Below are 17,976 nucleotides of genomic sequence, written 5' to 3'. Positions count from 1 at the left end.
AAAAATGTACTTTCAAGTCAAGAAAGCTTAGCAGCAGCCGGTGGCACTGGTATTAGGTATTAGTTATTCTCCTCTTTTGTACAATAGGCATGGAATTGTAATTATGCTGCTGCTAGCAGTATTCATATAAACCTTGAAGTAAAATACTTATTTTTCCTCTTATTTTTTTATTTTCTATATATTTTCACGGACCTGCTGCAGTATTTCACCTCAGGTTGAATACCCATGGTAACTTGATACAGAAATATTCCTTTGTGACAGTCAGGAAATTGTGTACTGGCCCTTTAAACCGCGACAGGAGATGGGAGGGTGGTGAGCGCAGAGAAAGTAGTGGATAGGACTGCGCCACAGATTATCCATTATATTGACAAGATTCTCTAGTGTCCGCTCTAAAATGGAAAGAAGTGTCTTCAAAAATGGAACGCGGTCAGGCGGAGGCAAGATCAGGTGGGACTAATTTAGCCAATGAGAGGTCAGTTACGCGTGTGAACAACAGGCACAACTACAATCAAATGTTTTTTTCTCAAAGTTGCCGGGATGTTATGTGTCCTACTTATATCAGTACACTCGTGACAACCTAACCATTACGAAACGTATATTCTATCAAATAAGCGACGCGGAGTGAATAAACTATTATATTTGTGTTGACCAAATTCGAAACTCTCGTTAACCTCCATACTAAAACTCTAGGATTTGTGAGCGGGTAAAAACGCCACCTCCTGGAGAAAAATATTTAGGGAGAAATGAACCTTATCCCTCTCGCTTCGCCTCTTTCTCTCTGACTGTTCAGTGTTTTGTGCGCCACGGCACAGCAAACTTGACGGACGTAGGCTTCATTAGGACTGTGGGACCGATATCATAGCCTACCTTATTGTTGGACTCGTGGGATATTCATAACACTTTGGAGATGAAGTAGTCAGATTCAAAAACGATTTTAGCGATATCGTATTCTGTAAAAGGAAGGTATCCTTTGTCCTTTAAAAGCGGTTTAGACTAATCCTGCTCTGTTCAGAACTCAATTTTGAAATTCAACTTTCTCATATTCAATTTCCCAGTCTGGACTACCAGAAATCAAGGTAACATTTTGGACATATTTGTAATTGTGTGATTTGAACTGCTGAGTATTGGCTTGATTACATTTGTCTTGATTACATTTAATATATATATATATATATATTGAATTATTATTGACGATCATAACGCTTAAACATATTTCATACAACGTTCAAATACCTTTGAATCGGGGAACAACATTGGTAAAAATAAAAATATAAATGTACATCTCATTTGAATATAAAATATGTTTGTGGAACAATCTCAGCGCCTTGCACTCTCGTCGTGTAGGGGCAGTTAGTTGGCTGGTTCCTCAATATAGGAGAGCGCAGTCTATTGTGCGTTAACTCACAACCATGCAGCCTAGTCTTCCCCTTTTTGTTTATCGTGTCTGTAACTCAACCCACCGCCGATGAAGATATATTCATTGTGTTTAAAAAGGTCTTATCAACTGGGTTAGTTTTGATTAAGACCCCCATCATTACAACAATTGAACATCACCTTAGATGATCTGCCCGTCTGAAAGTTGTTGTCTGCCACTTTAAATCAATGACCTACAGGGTTAATGTATGTATTGCTTAGGCTCATCTTTGTTACTTCTATTGTAGCGTGTGCTGGCTGCATTCATTGAAGTTGAAAATATGTGACTAGTAAAAAGTTATTGTTGTGAGTTCTGCCATCCCGAGCGAGAGAGACAAGAAATTTGAGGTACTTTCCTCCACTTTTCATTCATATTTTTTTTAATGGACTTTAATTGAGCATAAAATAGGCTTAAATGCAATATTTATTTGCGATTATGAAGTGTTTTACTGGGGGTGAAAACATAAATGCTCCAAATAACTAGTTCCCTAATACAGTAGATAGAATGTCCTGTAGGACTTAGAAATGGCAATGGGGTGTAATGCGTCAGTGCTCCAATAGCAAGACAGGTTATTTTAACATTACTCTACATGGGAAAACCTTGAGCATCATCATCCATCCCGTGGCATTTTAGCATGATTAGAATTTTACTGAAGCTAACAAACTAGCCTGGAGTTATTCTGTCTGACAGTACTGAGTTAATGCTTGTGTTTACTATTAAAAACTTACACAGATTATCTCTTTCTCTCTCTCTCTCTCTCTTCTATCTCTTTCTCTTCCCCTCTCTCTCTTTCTCTTCCCCCCTCTTTCTCTTCCCCAACTCCTTCTTTCTCTTCCCCATCTCTCTTTTCCTCTCTCTCTCTCTCTCTCTCTCTCTCCCTCTCTTGCTCTCTCTCTCTATCCCCCTCTTTCCTTCTTCCCTCCCATCTCTCGCTTCCCCTCTCCTCTTGGCACTGCTAACAAATACACCATGACAGCGCAATACACAAGGGGTGGAACAGTGCCAAAGGTACCCACAGGACAAACAGAATAATATTAGTCTGAGGAGAGATTAAATAGCATTAATACAACAAAAATAATTCTAAATACACCTTTAGTTTACAAAGTTAAACAGATGTATTTTTTCTTCATAATAAGCAGGAGTAATATTCTTAGATCAGAATGACAGCAGACTGTACTTCTATCCATGTCACTAAAGACTAACAGAAACAAAAGACAAATTTAACTAGAATGGCTTATCTTTTCTCCCCCAACCCACCAAGAGGTAACATGTAGATATACACATTTACTTTCAAAGCATACACACGAAACACACCATAGTAGCAATAAAAACAAAATATAAACTGAGGTACACTTGCGACATGTACTGAGAGTAATAGAGATCTCTCTCTCTATCCCTCTCTCTATCCCTCTCTCTCTATCCCCCTCTCTCTCTCTATCCCACCCCCCTTCCCTCATATCTCTCACTCTCTCTCACCCCCATCCTCCTCTTTCCTTGCCAAATTGTCTATTTTCCAGTTCATTACCTCTGTGCCCTGAGCTTGTTATCATATTTGGCACGCCACTCGTTCCTCAGTAGATGGGTGTCACTGTATCGCATCAGCCGAGTGATTTTGATTGGACCTGATGGATAATTACAGGACATGGTATTGTGTTGCATCTAGGCAATTGAGTCATCATGTGTAGGCCAAGTACTGTAAACAGCATCGACCACGAGTAAAGCCTCTAACTTCTGCTAGGGTTTCCATTTATTTTGTCAATACTTTTCTCAAAGTTCAGTGATTATACCCCCCTTCTTGTAGCAACTGTTATTCTAAACAAAATGATTGATACATGGTGACATGAGCTTGGCTTTGTGTTGGGTTGCACTGCAGAGCATACAGCCTCTGACCTTTGCCCTCAGATGTTGGGACTCTGACTGTACTTTAATTGAAGCAGTGTGATTGGTGGTAACTGCTGCCTGGGTATTGTGAAGGCAGAGGCTCCTGTTGGCTACCTGCCCAGTTCTGCTCTGCACTACTCTGAGATCATGCTCTCCCTACAGTCTGCAGCATTGGAGGGAGGGTGGATTCAGACACACTGACGAGAGGCTGCTTCTTGTAAAAACAGCTGACTTCAGGCGTATTTCACAGTCAGATTGTGTCGAATTTCTAGAGGTGCCAAACAAATTCCCCAGCGACTCAACAGGGAGTTAAGTTAAAGTGGCAAGTCCTCAGGATGATTTCTATGGCTGTACACCCATAGCCCATAATCATCAGCTGCCTCATATGCCCAATTTGACTAAAGGTTTCCTACTTGTGTGGACCATGTAGTGTTCTTGTGTGGACCATGTGTAGATCTGCCTGTTCCCCTCTAAACCAGGCAGGAAATGCAAATGTAAATTGTTTGAGTTTGCTGCAGTCCACCTACCTACCTACCTACCTACCTTCACCCCAGTGACTGCCTATAGGAGACTGGGTATGATTAGAGGAAGACTTGCCATTTTGGGCTTGAAGGGTCCACTTACTTTGTCTACAGACTCTGCAGCACATCAGAACCACAGGGTCTGACCTCTCTGCCTGAGGCTCACAATGCAATGTAGGCCCATAAGTCTCATAATCACAAATATGATTTTAATGGCCATTCAATCTTTTAACAATACATTTTAATTATGCCATTTTTCATTAAGTATTTTGGATAACGTAATGAATGAAGTATTATCCCAAGGGTGTTGGCTCAATCAGTCCTCACGTGATGCAAGCCTTTGACCCCCAGGTGAACATTCAACCCAGTGACCTTTATAGCCACGCAGAACTCAAGACACATAAATCTAGAGATATTTTTATACACACGTTGGCTGGATTGGGTGTCAGTGGGTGATGAGGTCTAAACTCTCTTCGGTAATTCAATATGAATTATTCAAACGTTCTAAACTGTTGAAACCTTGTGACTTGAGTAGCCAGTTTAGGTTATAGGCCCCTCAAATATAAATCTGGACCTTGAAGTCAGTTCCACTGCTTTTGTATATTCTTCCTCTCTAATCAATGACGGATTTAGACCTGGGACACAAGGTGCGTGCATCTTAATGATCAGGTAGAACAGAAACCCAGCAGTACTCAGGAGGACCTCCTTGGGGAAGTGTCGAATACCCCTGCTGTATCACTTAGTGTGTGTGTGTGTGCACATTCTTGTGGTTGATAGCAGGCTACTCGTCTTGGTTATTTTCCCTCCTGTTGATCTTGGATAGGACTGGAGTCCCAGAGAAGGGATAATGTGTCTGGCAAAATTACAGGAACTACCTTTCTCCTGAACGGGAAGCAGATGCCTTTTAAGTTAGACACATCTTGCTGAGGACATGAACTTATCTGAAACCTTTTCAACATGGAAGTAAGAAGCAGTTGAACTTGAAAATTGACATCTTTATACTTTCTTGAGGTTTGAACTTTACCTGTTGAACTTTATTGTTTTATGGACCTTAGCTGACTTCACCTGCTAGAATTGGAATGAGTGTTTCTGAAGTGGCCTGGACCCTGTTAGCTGATATTGTAGCTACCTAACGCTGAAAGGCGTCCTCATTTCAGCTCTTGCCGTCGCTAGGTTGTAATCCTATGAGCGTCCTCTGAGCTACCTACAGGGTTCTCCTGTTGATCTGTAACCCTAGTGGAGTGGGTTACAACCCCATCAAATGGCTTGGGCCATGCCTTAAAGGACAGTGTTTAGCCAGGGATAAGTAGGCTGATACTCAGTAAAAGCTAGTTCTTGCTGTGTTGAGATGCATCTGATACTGTACTGTGCATTCCAAAAGCATACCTGTGTTGGTTACTTTCCATAAAATTTGACAAATGCAGAGATAAATTACCGGTTTTGCAGTCAATTTTTTATTTAACTAGACAAGTCAGTTAAGAACAAAGTCTTATTTCCAATGACGGCCTACCCCGGCGATGCTGGGCCAATTGTGCGCTACCCTATGGGACTCCCAATCACAGCCGGTTGTGATACAGCCTGGACTCGAACCAGGGTCTGTAAGACACCTCTAACACTGAAATGCAGTGCCTTAGACAGCTCCGCCACTCGGGAGCCTGGTGAACGTATGCATCTGTGGTTCAACAACACTTCAGGCTGATATGTTCAGCTTCTGCTTGACAAGATGGATTTGTTGTACTGTAGCATAGGGTTGGGACGATTTTATAGAATTCAGTTGAATATTGTGATATTTGACATTGATGATATATCGTGAAGTGTGAGACTGTACTCTATTTAAACTCTACGAATCCAAACTGTGCAGTTTTATTAGTCTGTATCAATATGTTGAATATCAAGTCTAATTTAATTAACTAAGCCTTTTTTTCTCTCCATACTAAGATTATTTAATGAGAATGCAACTAATATATTAAATAAAAACAAAAATGGCACAGTCTAGGATGATCTAGTCAGTACCAGAGCAAAACGATTATATTGGATATCACAATATTTGGAGTAGCATATTGTAGAAGAGGTCTCCCCAAAAATCGCTCAACCCCACTGAAGCACTTTCAATCTTGTATCATTTTGCACAAACAGCTTCTACAGTACAGTTTTTACCCAGAAGCCTGGGTTTAATTGACAAGCGTTTAGAGACAAGCATTTAGACAATGGACGTGGAAAAGCTGTGAAATTTCAGATAATACTACCTGATAATACCTAATTAGCATGTCTGAACTCAAAAGAAATGACTAGAAATCATGTCATTTTCTCATGGTAAGTCACATTCCCAAGGTACAGTCTGAGGTCATCTTCAGTTGCTTTTCTCTTCAACCAAATCGAACAATGTTTTAGGGGAGTGTTCTTGTTTACAATATGTAAATGAGGTTGCAGTGTTTACACTTCGTAGATATTGGATTGCAAGTTGAATTGTCCCTCCTTCTGTCTGATTGTCCCTTGTCTGCTTTGATAAAGGTTTCAATGGAGACATGGTTAACAATTAACCCTGATTGCATTAATTCCCTTCACCTCTGGCTCTGACACACCACCACTACTTTCACTGGCCTAGTAGTTGGGCAGTTGGGCAATACTGTAGACTACTCACTAGAGCAGTCCTATGTATTCAAAACACATTGTGCTGAGTGATGTGCAGTGTGCAGCTGGTCTGTCTGTCAGAGAGAGAAATGCCCTGGCCTGTTCACAGTTCAGTGGTTCTCCATTGTTCTCTCCCTACGTGCTCTCCCTCCGATCTGTATCTCTCAAGCCTACGGCCACTGGGGAGAGATGACGGCATTCCTTCTTTGTCTTTTCAGCGACCTCCTCTGTGTTAACCTTGGCCACTCCATTAGAGGGCTGATCCATCCTGTGCCTCCTAGACCACTGTGCCTCCTAGACCATTGGTCTGGTCTATAGAAGTAACATAATACCCTGAGAGTCATACCTCTAATAGTCCTTTGTCTGTCAGCAGTATCCTAGCCATGCAGTCCTTTTTACTCTGGGTGAGTAGAGGGTGTTCTGGGCTGGACTGGCCTGCCATGTCTACTGGGTCAGTTCTCAGGAGATGGCCCAACGTGCTGTGTGTGTGGAACCCTTTTAGGGTTTGGCTTCCGTCCCTCTTTACACTGAAAGCACTGCTTTGTTTCTTGTTGATCTGGGTCCATTGTAATCTGTGACGTTGTTGGTTCTTCAGTTCTGCTGGCTTTGTGCTAGTCTAAGTCTATAGGGACAGACTGGATGTGTGTGTGTGAACCGTGAGAGAAAGTGTGTGTATACATTTTAGTCTGACTGATGAATCACTCATCTACAAATACAGTGCCTTCTGAAAGTATTCACACTTCTTTTTCCACATGTTGTTGTGTTACAGTATGAATTTAAAATGATTTTGTGTCTCTGGCCTGAACACAATACCCCATAATGTCAAAGTGGAATTATGTCTATTTGAAACATTTTACAAATGAAAAAATGAAAAGCTGAAATGTATTTAGTCAATAAGTATTAAATCCATTTGTTATGGCAAACCTAAATAAGTCCAGCAGTAAATGTGTTTAACAATTCACATCATAAGTTGCATGGACTCACTTCGTGTGCAATAAGTGTTGAACATGATTTTTGAATTGGTATTGGTGTTTATTAGGATCCCCATTAGCCGCTGCAAAAGCATCAGCTACTCTTCCTGGGGTCCACATGAAACATGTCATAATACAAAGTACTGAACATTATTAGTCAAGGACCGGAATACATCAATTTAAAATGTCTCACACAGCCTATATATCTGTAGATACACACAATATCGAGGTCTAATACATAGTACAGTGCAAATTACAATACAATATATACACTGCTCAAAAAAATAAAGGGAACACTTAAACAACACAATGTAACTCCAAGTCAATCACACTTCTGTGAAATCAAACTGTTCACTTAGGAAGCAACACTGATTGACAATAAATTTCACATGCTGTTGTGCAAATGGAATAGACAAAAGGTGGAAATAATAGGCAATTAGCAAGACACCCCCAAAAAAGGAGTGATTCTGCAGGTGGTGACCACAGACCACTTCTCAGTTCCTATGCTTCCTGGCTGATGTTTTGGTCACTTTTGAATGCTGGCGGTGCTCTCACTCTAGTGGTAGCATGAGACGGAGTCTACAACCCACACAAGTGGCTCAGGTAGTGCAGCTCATCCAGGATGGCACATCAATGCGAGCTGTGGCAAAAAGGTTTGCTATGTCTGTCAGCGTAGTGTCTAGAGCATGGAGGCGCTACCAGGAGACAGGCCAGTACATCAGGAGACGTGGAGGAGGCCGTAGGAGGGCAACAACCCAGCAGCAGGGCCGCTACCTCCGCCTTTGTGCAAGGAGGTGCACTGCCAGCGCCCTGCAAAATGACCTCCAGCAGGCCACATTGTGTTGTTTAAGTGTTCCCTTTATTTTTTTGAGCAGTGTATAATACAAGTCACCTTTGTGCAGTAAGGTGTTATTTTATCTGTTTTTTTATCTGTTTTTATTGCTAGTCTGAGTTACCTAGGTTGGCAGAGTTCGATGTAGTCATGGTTCTATTTTAATACTGTGTTTCCCAGCCTCTGACCTGGAGACTGTGAAGAGACCTCTGGTTGCATGTCTTGTGTTGTATCGATGAGTGTCTGAACTGTGTGCCAACTGCTTGAGCAGACAGTTCAGTACTGTACCTTCAACACACTCTCACAAAGACCAATAGTGATGCAGTCAATCTCTCCTCAACTTTGAGCCATGAGAGATTGACATGCATGTTACTGACACTCCCTCTGTGTACATCTAAGTGTGATATGTGCTGATTTGTTCTGGATCAACTGCAATTTACCTATGTCCTTCTTTGCCGCACATGGCCACACAGCTGGGCAGTAGTCCAGGGGTGAGAGAACTAGGGCCTGTAGGACCTGTCTGGTCGACTGATGTGTCAAGAAGGCAGAGCAACCTATCATGGACAGACCTATTTCCATTTTAGCAGTGATTGAGTCTGTTTTAACTTTGACAGCTTGCTATCTAGGGTTACACCCAGCAGTTTAGTCTCCTCAACTTGCTCAATAGCTGCATTATTCAATAATAATCTAATCTAGGTTTAGCATTGGGTGAGTGATTTGTCCCAGAGGAAGGAAACCGCTCAGGGATTTCATCATGAGGCCAATGGTTACAGAGTTTAATGGCTGTTATGGGGGAGAACTGAGAATGGATCAAAAACATTGCAGTTACTCCACAATACTAACTTAAATGACATAGTGAAAAGAAGGGAGCCTTGACAGAATAAAAATATTCCAAAACATGCATCATGTTTGCAATAAGGCATTCAAGTACAACTGCAAAAATGTGGCAAGGAAATTAACTTTGTCCTGAATACAAAGCGTTATGTTTGGGGCAAGTCCAACACAATGTTATGCTTGTCATCGGCAAGGACTAGGGAGTTTTTAGGACAAAAAGTAACAGAATAGTGCTTAGCACAGGCAAAATCCTAGAGGAAAACCTGGTTCATTCTGCTTTCTAACAGACACTGGTAGACAAATTCACCTTTCAGCAGGACAATAACATAAAACACAAGGCCAAATATACACTGGAGTTACTTACCAAGTTGATGTTCCTGACTGGCCTAGTTACAGTTTTGACTTAAATCGGCTTGATAATCTATGGCAACACTTAAAAATGGCTGTCTAGCAATGGTCAACAACCAACTTGACAAGCTTGAAGACTTTTTTTAACGAATAATGTGCAAATATTGTACAATCCAGGTGTGCAAAGTTCCGAGACTTACCCAGAAAAACTCACAGCTGTAATCGCTGCCAAAGGTGATTCTAACATGTATTGACATAGGGGATTGAATACTTATGTAATCAAGATATATTACTGTTTTATTTTTTTAATTTATTTTTCAAATTTTCTTTGTGTTTTTTGTAGATTGGTGACAAAAAAATGACACTTACATCAATTTTAATCCCAAATTGTAACACTACAACATTTTGAAAAAGTAAAGGAGTGTGAATACTTTCTGAAGGCACTGTAACTACCTACAGTTGAAATCGGAAGTTTACATACACTTAGGTTGGAGTCGTTTAAGCTAGTTTTTCAACCACTCCACACATTTCTTTGGTCGGTTAGGACATCTACTTTGTACATGACACAAGTAAAATTTTCCAACAACTGTTTACAGACAGATTATTTCACTTATAATTCACGGTATCACAATTCCAGTGGGTCAAAAGTTGACATACACTAAGTTGACTGTCCCTTCAAACAGCTTGGAAAATTCCAGAAAATTATGTCATGGCTTTAGAATCTTCTGATTGGCTAATTGACATAATTAGAGTCAATTGGAGGTGTACCTGTGGATGTATTTCAAGGCCTACCTTCAAACTCAGTGCCTTTTTGCTTGACATCATGGGAAAATCAAAAGAAATCAGTCAAGACCTCAGAAATAGAATTGTAGACCTCCACAAGTCTGGTTCATCCTTGGGTGCAATTTCAAAATACCTGAAGGTATTATTATTAATATGCAAGTATAAACACCATGGGACCACGCAGCCGTCATACCGCTCAGGAAGGAGGTGTGTTCTGTCTCCTGGAGATGATTGTACTTTGGTGCGAAAATTGCAAATCAATCCCAGAACAACAGCAAAGGACCTAGTCAAGGTACTGGAGGAAACAGGTACAACATTATCTATAACCAGAGGAAAACGAGTCCTATATCAACATAACCTGAAAGGCCGCTCAGCAAGGAAGAAGCCACTGCTCCAAAACCGCCATTAAAAAGCCAGACAGCGGTTTGCAACTGCACATGGGGACAAAGATCATACTTTTTGGAGAAATGTCCCCTGGTCTAATGAAACAAAAATAGAATGGTTTGGCCATAATGACCATTGTTATGTTTGGAGGAAAAAGGGGATGCTTGCAAGCCGAAGAACACCATCCCAACCGTGAAGCACGGGGGTGGCAGCAGCATGTTGTGGGGGTGCTTTGCTGCAGGAGGTACTGGTGCACTTAACAAATTAGATGGCATCATGAGGGTGGAAAACGATGTGGATATATTGAAGCAACATCTCAAGACATCCGTCAGGAAGTTAAAGCTTGGTTGCAAATGGGTCTTCCAAATGGACAATGACCCCAAGCATACTTCCAAAGTTGTGGCAAAATGGCTTAAGGACAACAAAGTCAAGGTATTCGAGTGGCCATCACAAAGCCCTGACCTCAATCCCATAGAAAATGTGTGGGCAGAACTGAAAAAGTGTGTGCGAGCAAGGAGGCCTACAATCCTAACTCAAATATACCAGCTCTGTCAAGAGGAATGGCCCAAAATTCACCCAACATATTGTGGGAAGCTTGTGGAAGGCTACCCAAAACGTTTGACCCAAGTTAGACCATTTAAAGGCAATTCTACCAAATACTAATTGAGTGTATGTAAACTTCTGACCCACTGGGAATGTGTTGAAATAAATAAATCCTGAAATAAATCATTCTCTCTACTATTATTCTGACATTTCACATTCTTAAATAAAGTGGTAATCCTAACTGACCTAAAACAGGGAGTTTTTACTATTATTAAATGTCAGGAATTGTGAAATACTGAGTTTAAATATATTTAGCTAAGGTGTATGTAAACTTCCGACTTCAACTGTATTATGTGTTCAAGATTAGCGATTCTGGCTCTCGCTTTGCTCAAACACACTCACACTCCGTGCTGTGTGTGTTCGCTACTGCCAGGGAGGGAACTGTGCCAAGCCTTTATGGCTCTCCTATAGGCTACGTCAGGGCCTATATATGTTTCGTAGTCTGCTGAGCATCATGATCTACTTTTACATACGGATGTTCGGTGGCTAAGCAAGGGTAATGGTGCTCTCAAGAGCAGCAGCTTATGTGAGCTTAGGGAGGAGATAGTTGCTCTGCTCCTCGACTGCCGCCACAAGAAATCCAACACATCTAGCAGAAATGCTTGATTAGGAGTTCATATCAGATGTTGGTTTTTAGTGACATCTTCAGTCAATTGAATGGACTTAATTTGGGACTACAGGGGAAGGATAAAACAGTTTTTGACACAATAGAAAAATGTACTTATTTTCTCCTCCTGATTTGAGCCCAAACAAAATGCTCAATTTCCCTAGATTGTGCAACTATATTCAGTCATCAGTACAGATCACTCCCAAAATGTCTGAGTTTTTAGATAAACTGAAAGCTAGATTTGCAACGAGATTTGTTGAGTTGAAGTCCGCTTGGGGAGGGTGCAGTTTGTTGTAGGGACCTGTTCTCTACTGATGGGGGGAGGGTGCAGTTTGTTGTAGGGACCTGTTCTCTACTGATGGGGGGAGGGTGCAGTTTGTTGTAGGGACCTGTTCTCTACTGATGGGGGGAGGGTGCAGTTTGTTGTAGGGACCTGTTCTCTACTGATGGGGGGAGGGTGCAGTTAGTTGTAGGGACCTGTTCTCTACTGATGGGGGAGGGTGCAGTTTGTTGTAGGGACCTGTTCTCTACTGATGGGGGAAGGGTGCAGTTTGTTATAGGGACCTGTTCTCTACTGATGGGGGGAGGATGCAGTTTGTTGTGGCGACCTGTTCTCTACTGATGGGGGGAGGATGCAGTTTGTTGTGGCGACCTGTTCTCTACTGATGGGGGGAGGGTGCAGTTTGTTATAGGGACCTGTTCTCTACTGATGGGGGGAGGATGCAGTTTGTTGTGGCGACCTGTTCTCTACTGATGGGGGGAGGGTGCAGTTTGTTATAGGGACCTGTTCTTTACTGATGGGGGGAGGGTGCAGTTTGTTATAGGGACCTGTTCTCTACTGATTGGGGGAGGGGGGGATTTATCTCAGTTGAGCAGAGATGTCATGCATATACGTAAGGTTTCTATGTGTTAAAAAAAAAGACCCGAATATAAAGAAATAGAAAGCAGAATGTGATGCTGGTCAACTGAGATATGCCGTCCATAAAGGTTCCCTACGTTTAAATAAAAACAAAAGATGAATGTAAAACAGAAAGGGAAGTAGGAATTAATGAATATGATGCAGGTCAACTGTGATCTAAGTACAAATATGTTCCATTATTTAAACCATTTGATGCCCTGAATTAAGCTAATCTTAAAGCACTTAAAATGGAACTTTTAGCAACATTACATTTTAATAAAATAAAAGGGCTTCATAAGATTATAATTGTCTTTTTGTGCTTTGCTTTTTATAACAGTCTTTGGAAAAGTTATCCCATGTAGAAAATGTCTGGACCCCCTATAAATAAAATGTTTAAAGTCTGCCCCCCGTAAGAATATATTAGAATAGCCCTGGCCTACATACTAGTGAACACACATGAAGACATTCTTCCAAGGCTCTTCTGCATGGAAACTCGCTGTCTTAAGTAAAAAATAAACTGTTCATTATTTCTGGGAAATCAGAGCTGCTCGTCAGTTGAATGCCAAACTCCCATAGAGAAAGACAGGAGGATAGTGACAGGGAAACAGAAAGAGACAGTGGTAAGAGAGGTATGCAGGTAGACGAGGGTTGCAATAACATGGCTGGCATAGATTTGGTATCAACTACCACAGTGCTCTCTGAACAGCTGCAGACTCAGTATTTGTCTCTATCAATTAGAGGTGACACTGTGTCTGAGTGTACAATGTATCTGTTCAGCAGTGGCAGGCTTGACCAAGGCCACTGGCTCATATGGATCCTATTCCCCCATCGTCCTCCAGCAAATGTGTCCTATTCCCCCGTCCTCCCCTAGCAAATGTGTCCTATTCCCCCGTCCTCCCCTAGCAAATGTGTCCTATGCCCCGTTGTCCTCTAGCAAATGTGTCCTATGCCCCGTTGTCCTCTAGCAAATGTGTCCTATGCCCCGTTGTCCTCTAGCAAATGTGTCCTATGCCCCGTCGTCCTCCAGCAAATGTGTCCTATTCCCCCGTCCTCCCCTAGCAAATGTGTCCTATGCCCCGTTGTCCTCTAGCAAATGTGTCCTATTCCCCCGTCCTAACCTAGCAAATGTGTCCTATGCCCCGTTGTTCTCTAGCAAATGTGTCCTATGTCCCCGTCCTCCCCTAGCAAATGTGTCCTATGCCCCGTTGTGCTCTAGCAAATGTGTCCTATGCCCCGTCCTCCCCTAGCAAATGTGTCCTATGCCCCGTTGTCCTCTAGCAAATGTGTCCTATTCCCCTGTTGTCCTCTAGCAAATGTGTCCTATTCCCCCGTTGTCCTCTAGCAAATGTGTCCTATGCCCCCGTTGTCCTCTAGCAAATGTGTCCTATGCCCCTGTCATCCCCTAACAAATGTGTCCTATGCCCCCGTCATCCCCTAGCAAATGGGTCCTATGCCCCCGTCCACCTTTAGCAAATGTGTCCTATGCCCCCGTCGCCCTTTAGCAAATGTGTCCTATGCCCCCGTCATCCCATAGCAAATGTGTCCTATGTCCCTGTCCTCCCCTAACAAATGTGTCCTATGCCCCCATCCTCCTCTAGCAAATGTGTCCTATGCCCCTGTCCCCCTTTAGCAAATGGGTCCTATGCCCCCGTCCTCCTTTAGCAAATGTGTCCTATGCCCCTGTCCCCCTTTAGCAAATGTGTCCTATGCCCCCGTCATCCCCTAGCAAATGTGTCCTATGCCCCTGTCCCCCTTTAGCAAATGGGTCCTATGCCCCCGTCATCCCCTAGCAAATGTGTCCTATGCCCCTGTCCCCCTTTAGCAAATGTGTCCTATACCCCCGTCCTCCTTTAGCAAATGGGTCCTATGCCCCCGTCATCCCCTAGCAAATGTCCTATGTCCCCGTCCACCCCTAACAAATGTATCCTATGCCCCCGTCCTCCCCTAACAAATGTATCCTATGCCCCCGTCCTCCTCTAGCAAATGTGTCCTATGCCCCCGTCCTCCTCTAGCAAATGTGTCCTATGCCCCTGTCCCCCTTTAGCAAATGTGTCCTATGCCCCCGTCCTCCTTTAGCAAATGTGTCCTATGCCCCCGTCCTCCCATAGCAAATGCCCTGAACTGGGCGTTCCTGTAAAGTTGCTGGGACAGAGTCTCTCTCTCACACACACAAACTGACTCAGTCAGCCGTGAAAAGACACCAGTCAGTGAATCCTGCAAAATTTTGCAGGGATGTAATCAACATAGCAATGCGTGTTATGGTGCTGTGATGTGTTTGTGCCAGCCTCTCACTCAGACAACATATTTACTGTGATGTGTTCGTGCCAGCCTCTCACTCAGACAACATATTTACTGTGATGTGTTTGTGCCAGCCTCTCACTCAGACCAGCCTATTTACTGTGATGTGTTTGTGCCAGCCTCTCACTCAGACCAGCCTATTTACTGTGATGTGTTTGTGCCAGCCTCTCACTCAGACCAGCCTATTTACTGTGATGTGTTTGTGCCAGCCTCTCACTCAGACCAGCCTATTTACTGTGATGTGTTTGTGCCAGCCTCTCACTCAGACCAGCCTATTTACTGTGATGTGTTTGTGCCAGCCTCTCACTCAGACCAGCCTATTTACTGTGATGTGTTTGTGCCAGCCTCTCACTCAGACCAGCCTATTTACTGTGATGTGTTCGTGCCAGCCTCTCACTCAGACAACATATTTACTGTGATGTGTTTGTGCCAGCCTCTCACTCAGACAACATATTTACTGTGATGTGTTTGTGCCAGCCTCTCACTCAGACAACATATTTACTGTGATGTGTTCGTGCCAGCCTCTCACTCAAACCAGTCTATTTACTGTGATGTGTTTGTGCCAGCCTCTCACTCAGACAACATATTTACTGTGATGTGTTCGTGCCAGCCTCTCACTCAGACAACATATTTACTGTGATGTGTTTGTGCCAGCCTCTCACTCAGACCAGCCTATTTACTGTGATGTGTTCGTGCCAGCCTCTCACTCAGACCAGCCTATTTACTGTGATGTGTTCGTGCCAGCCTCTCACTCAGACAACATATTTACTGTGATGTGTTCGTGCCAGCCTCTCACTCAGACCAGTCTATTTACTGTGATGTGTTTGTGCCAGCCTCTCACTCAGACCAGCCTATTTACTGTGATGTGTTTGTGCCAGCCTCTCACTCAGACAACATATTTACTGTGATGTGTTCGTGCCAGCCTCTCACTCAGACCAGCCTATTTACTGTGATGTGTTTGTGCCAGCCTCTCACTCAGACCAGCCTATTTACTGTGATGTGTTCGTGCCAGCCTCTCACTCAGACCAGCCTATTTACTGTGATGTGTTCGTGCTAGCCTCTCACTCAGACCAGCCTATTTACTGTGATGTGTTCGTGCCAGCCTCTCACTCAGACCAGCCTATTTACTGTGATGTGTTCGTGCCAGCCTCTCACTCAGACCAGCCTATTTACTGTGATGTGTTCGTGCCAGCCTCTCACTCAGACCAGCCTATTTACTGTGATGTGTTTTTTAGCTTGTGAATCTGTATTATGGCTTTAGTAAAGATATGTTTGAGAGGCTGTGTGTGTGTAGAGATATTTTTGAGAGGCTGTGTAGGGACCGACCAGGACCAATGCTGCTTAGTTTCAGAAGCAAAGCAGCAGTGGGATGCAGGGTGGTATGCTGTTGGTGTTGTAAAAGTGAGTACCTTGCTGTTTATTATCTTGTCAATTAGAGAGAGAAAGCTGCTTGGTCAGAGCTCCCTATCCCGTGAGTTCCACTGTAACTGTGTGTGTTTGTTTATCAGCAGTAACTGCTGCGTTGGCTGAACAGATTCTGCCCTGTGCTACGCTGGTATCTGCTAATCTTTCTGGTGATTTGACACATTCTCTCCAGCTGCCGCTCCGCTCACTCTGTGGGGTACAGATAGGCAGAGCCATCATGGGTGAGCACTCTGTTTGCGAATGGCTCTACGACAATGAGCTCCAATCAGTGTTCCATTGTCCAGTAATATTGTAGGCACAAAGTACACCCAGGGTTTAGGGAAATGGCACATTGTCATGAAGGTGTTTTTCCTACTACAGGAGTGAATGGAAACTGTAGCCTAATTCTGGCAATGGTATGGGCATCTGTTCCAATGTAATGAGATTTGGGGCACAGCCTCTCCTTTCATATAAAATGATCCTCAATAGAAGCTCTCTCAATCTATTGTGGAGCAGCTGTTAGCCTGTTAGCCTGTTGAGCCTGTCCTGTATTCTCCTGGCTGCTGCTGGGATAGAGGAGAGCCCATCAGGCCTCTCTGACTGGGGGAGGGAGAGGTTCACTGATTTAATAACACACACACAATCCCCCTCTGTGCCTCTCTGTAGGGGCAAATGACAGTTTGGAAATGCTCCATGCAGGGCTTGGAGGCCAGCCTGTGTAAAAGCCTGTGTTGGTTCACAGCGTTGGCATGCACTCCTTCTGGGCAGGGAGTGAGAGATGGCAAAGTAGTACCATGCCACCGTCGCTCCTCCCACTGTCGCTCCTCCCTCCCTCCAGGAGTGTCTGTTTGCTGATAGTTAGACGCTTCAGTGTGGACCAGGATCTGACAACAACAGCATTTCACAATATACAGAGGGGTATCTCTCCATTTCTCTTTCTTTCTCCTTCCGTAGCGCTTTCTCACTCTCATTAGTCATATGAAGGCCGCTCTATCAGATAACATACCAACCCATTGGTTATAAAGAGAAACTGGAACAACGGGTTTTGGTGACTATGATAATTATTTCTGTACATGTGACACTGAAGCAGTGGGTTAGCCTGTGTCCAGAATGACTGTTCTGTTTACATGGCCATTATCAGAATATCATTGAAATGATATTGACATCATTCTACAATGCTGCCTACGCACATCACCCTGAATTCACTATATATAGGATATGGTTGGACATTTCCTGGAAATTGGATGGTTTGTATTTAACTTGCAGGAAGGAATAGGTCTATGCATCTAAACATGAAGATACTTAACCTGTAGTGTAAGCTGCATGGTTTTAGCCCAGGGCCTGGTGAAGAAATGAGGAGGTCATGAGTTCACACTGTGCTCAGAGTAGAGGGTGATGGGTAAATAGGTTAGACAGGGATGCAGTGTTGTGAGGTGTGAGTTGAAGGGGGTGGGATTGAGTTCACAGTGAGACGTTTCTCAAGGCGTGTGAACGATGGGGGAGGGATGGGGGATTTACCAGTTCAAAGTTAAACAAAACAGGGATGCTCTCAGTGGTTAAATGGATT

The 17,976-nt window shown here is 43.2% G+C and overlaps 1 protein-coding gene across 3 annotated transcripts in view; it reads left to right on the top strand.

The window, feature by feature from the left end:
• Positions 1-311: 311 nt before the first annotated feature.
• LOC129863671 (cdc42 effector protein 4-like) overlaps positions 312-17,976 on the top strand; it is a 38,509-nt gene continuing 20,844 nt past the window's right edge. Inside the window, exon 1 of one of the 3 annotated variants that reach the window (XM_055935828.1) lies at positions 312-447. The gene's annotated coding sequence lies outside the window, so the exon portion shown is untranslated. Of the gene's footprint in view, positions 473-536; positions 1,077-17,976 lie in introns of those variants that run through there. The other 2 variants (XM_055935819.1, XM_055935810.1) reach the window with 2 other exon arrangements.

This window comes from Salvelinus fontinalis, chromosome 1 (genome assembly GCF_029448725.1).
Source record: "Salvelinus fontinalis isolate EN_2023a chromosome 1, ASM2944872v1, whole genome shotgun sequence".
Lineage (NCBI taxonomy): Eukaryota > Metazoa > Chordata > Actinopteri > Salmoniformes > Salmonidae > Salvelinus > Salvelinus fontinalis.
The sequence above is the reverse complement of the archived record's forward strand: the minus strand, read 5'-3'. Positions and strand labels throughout refer to the sequence as shown.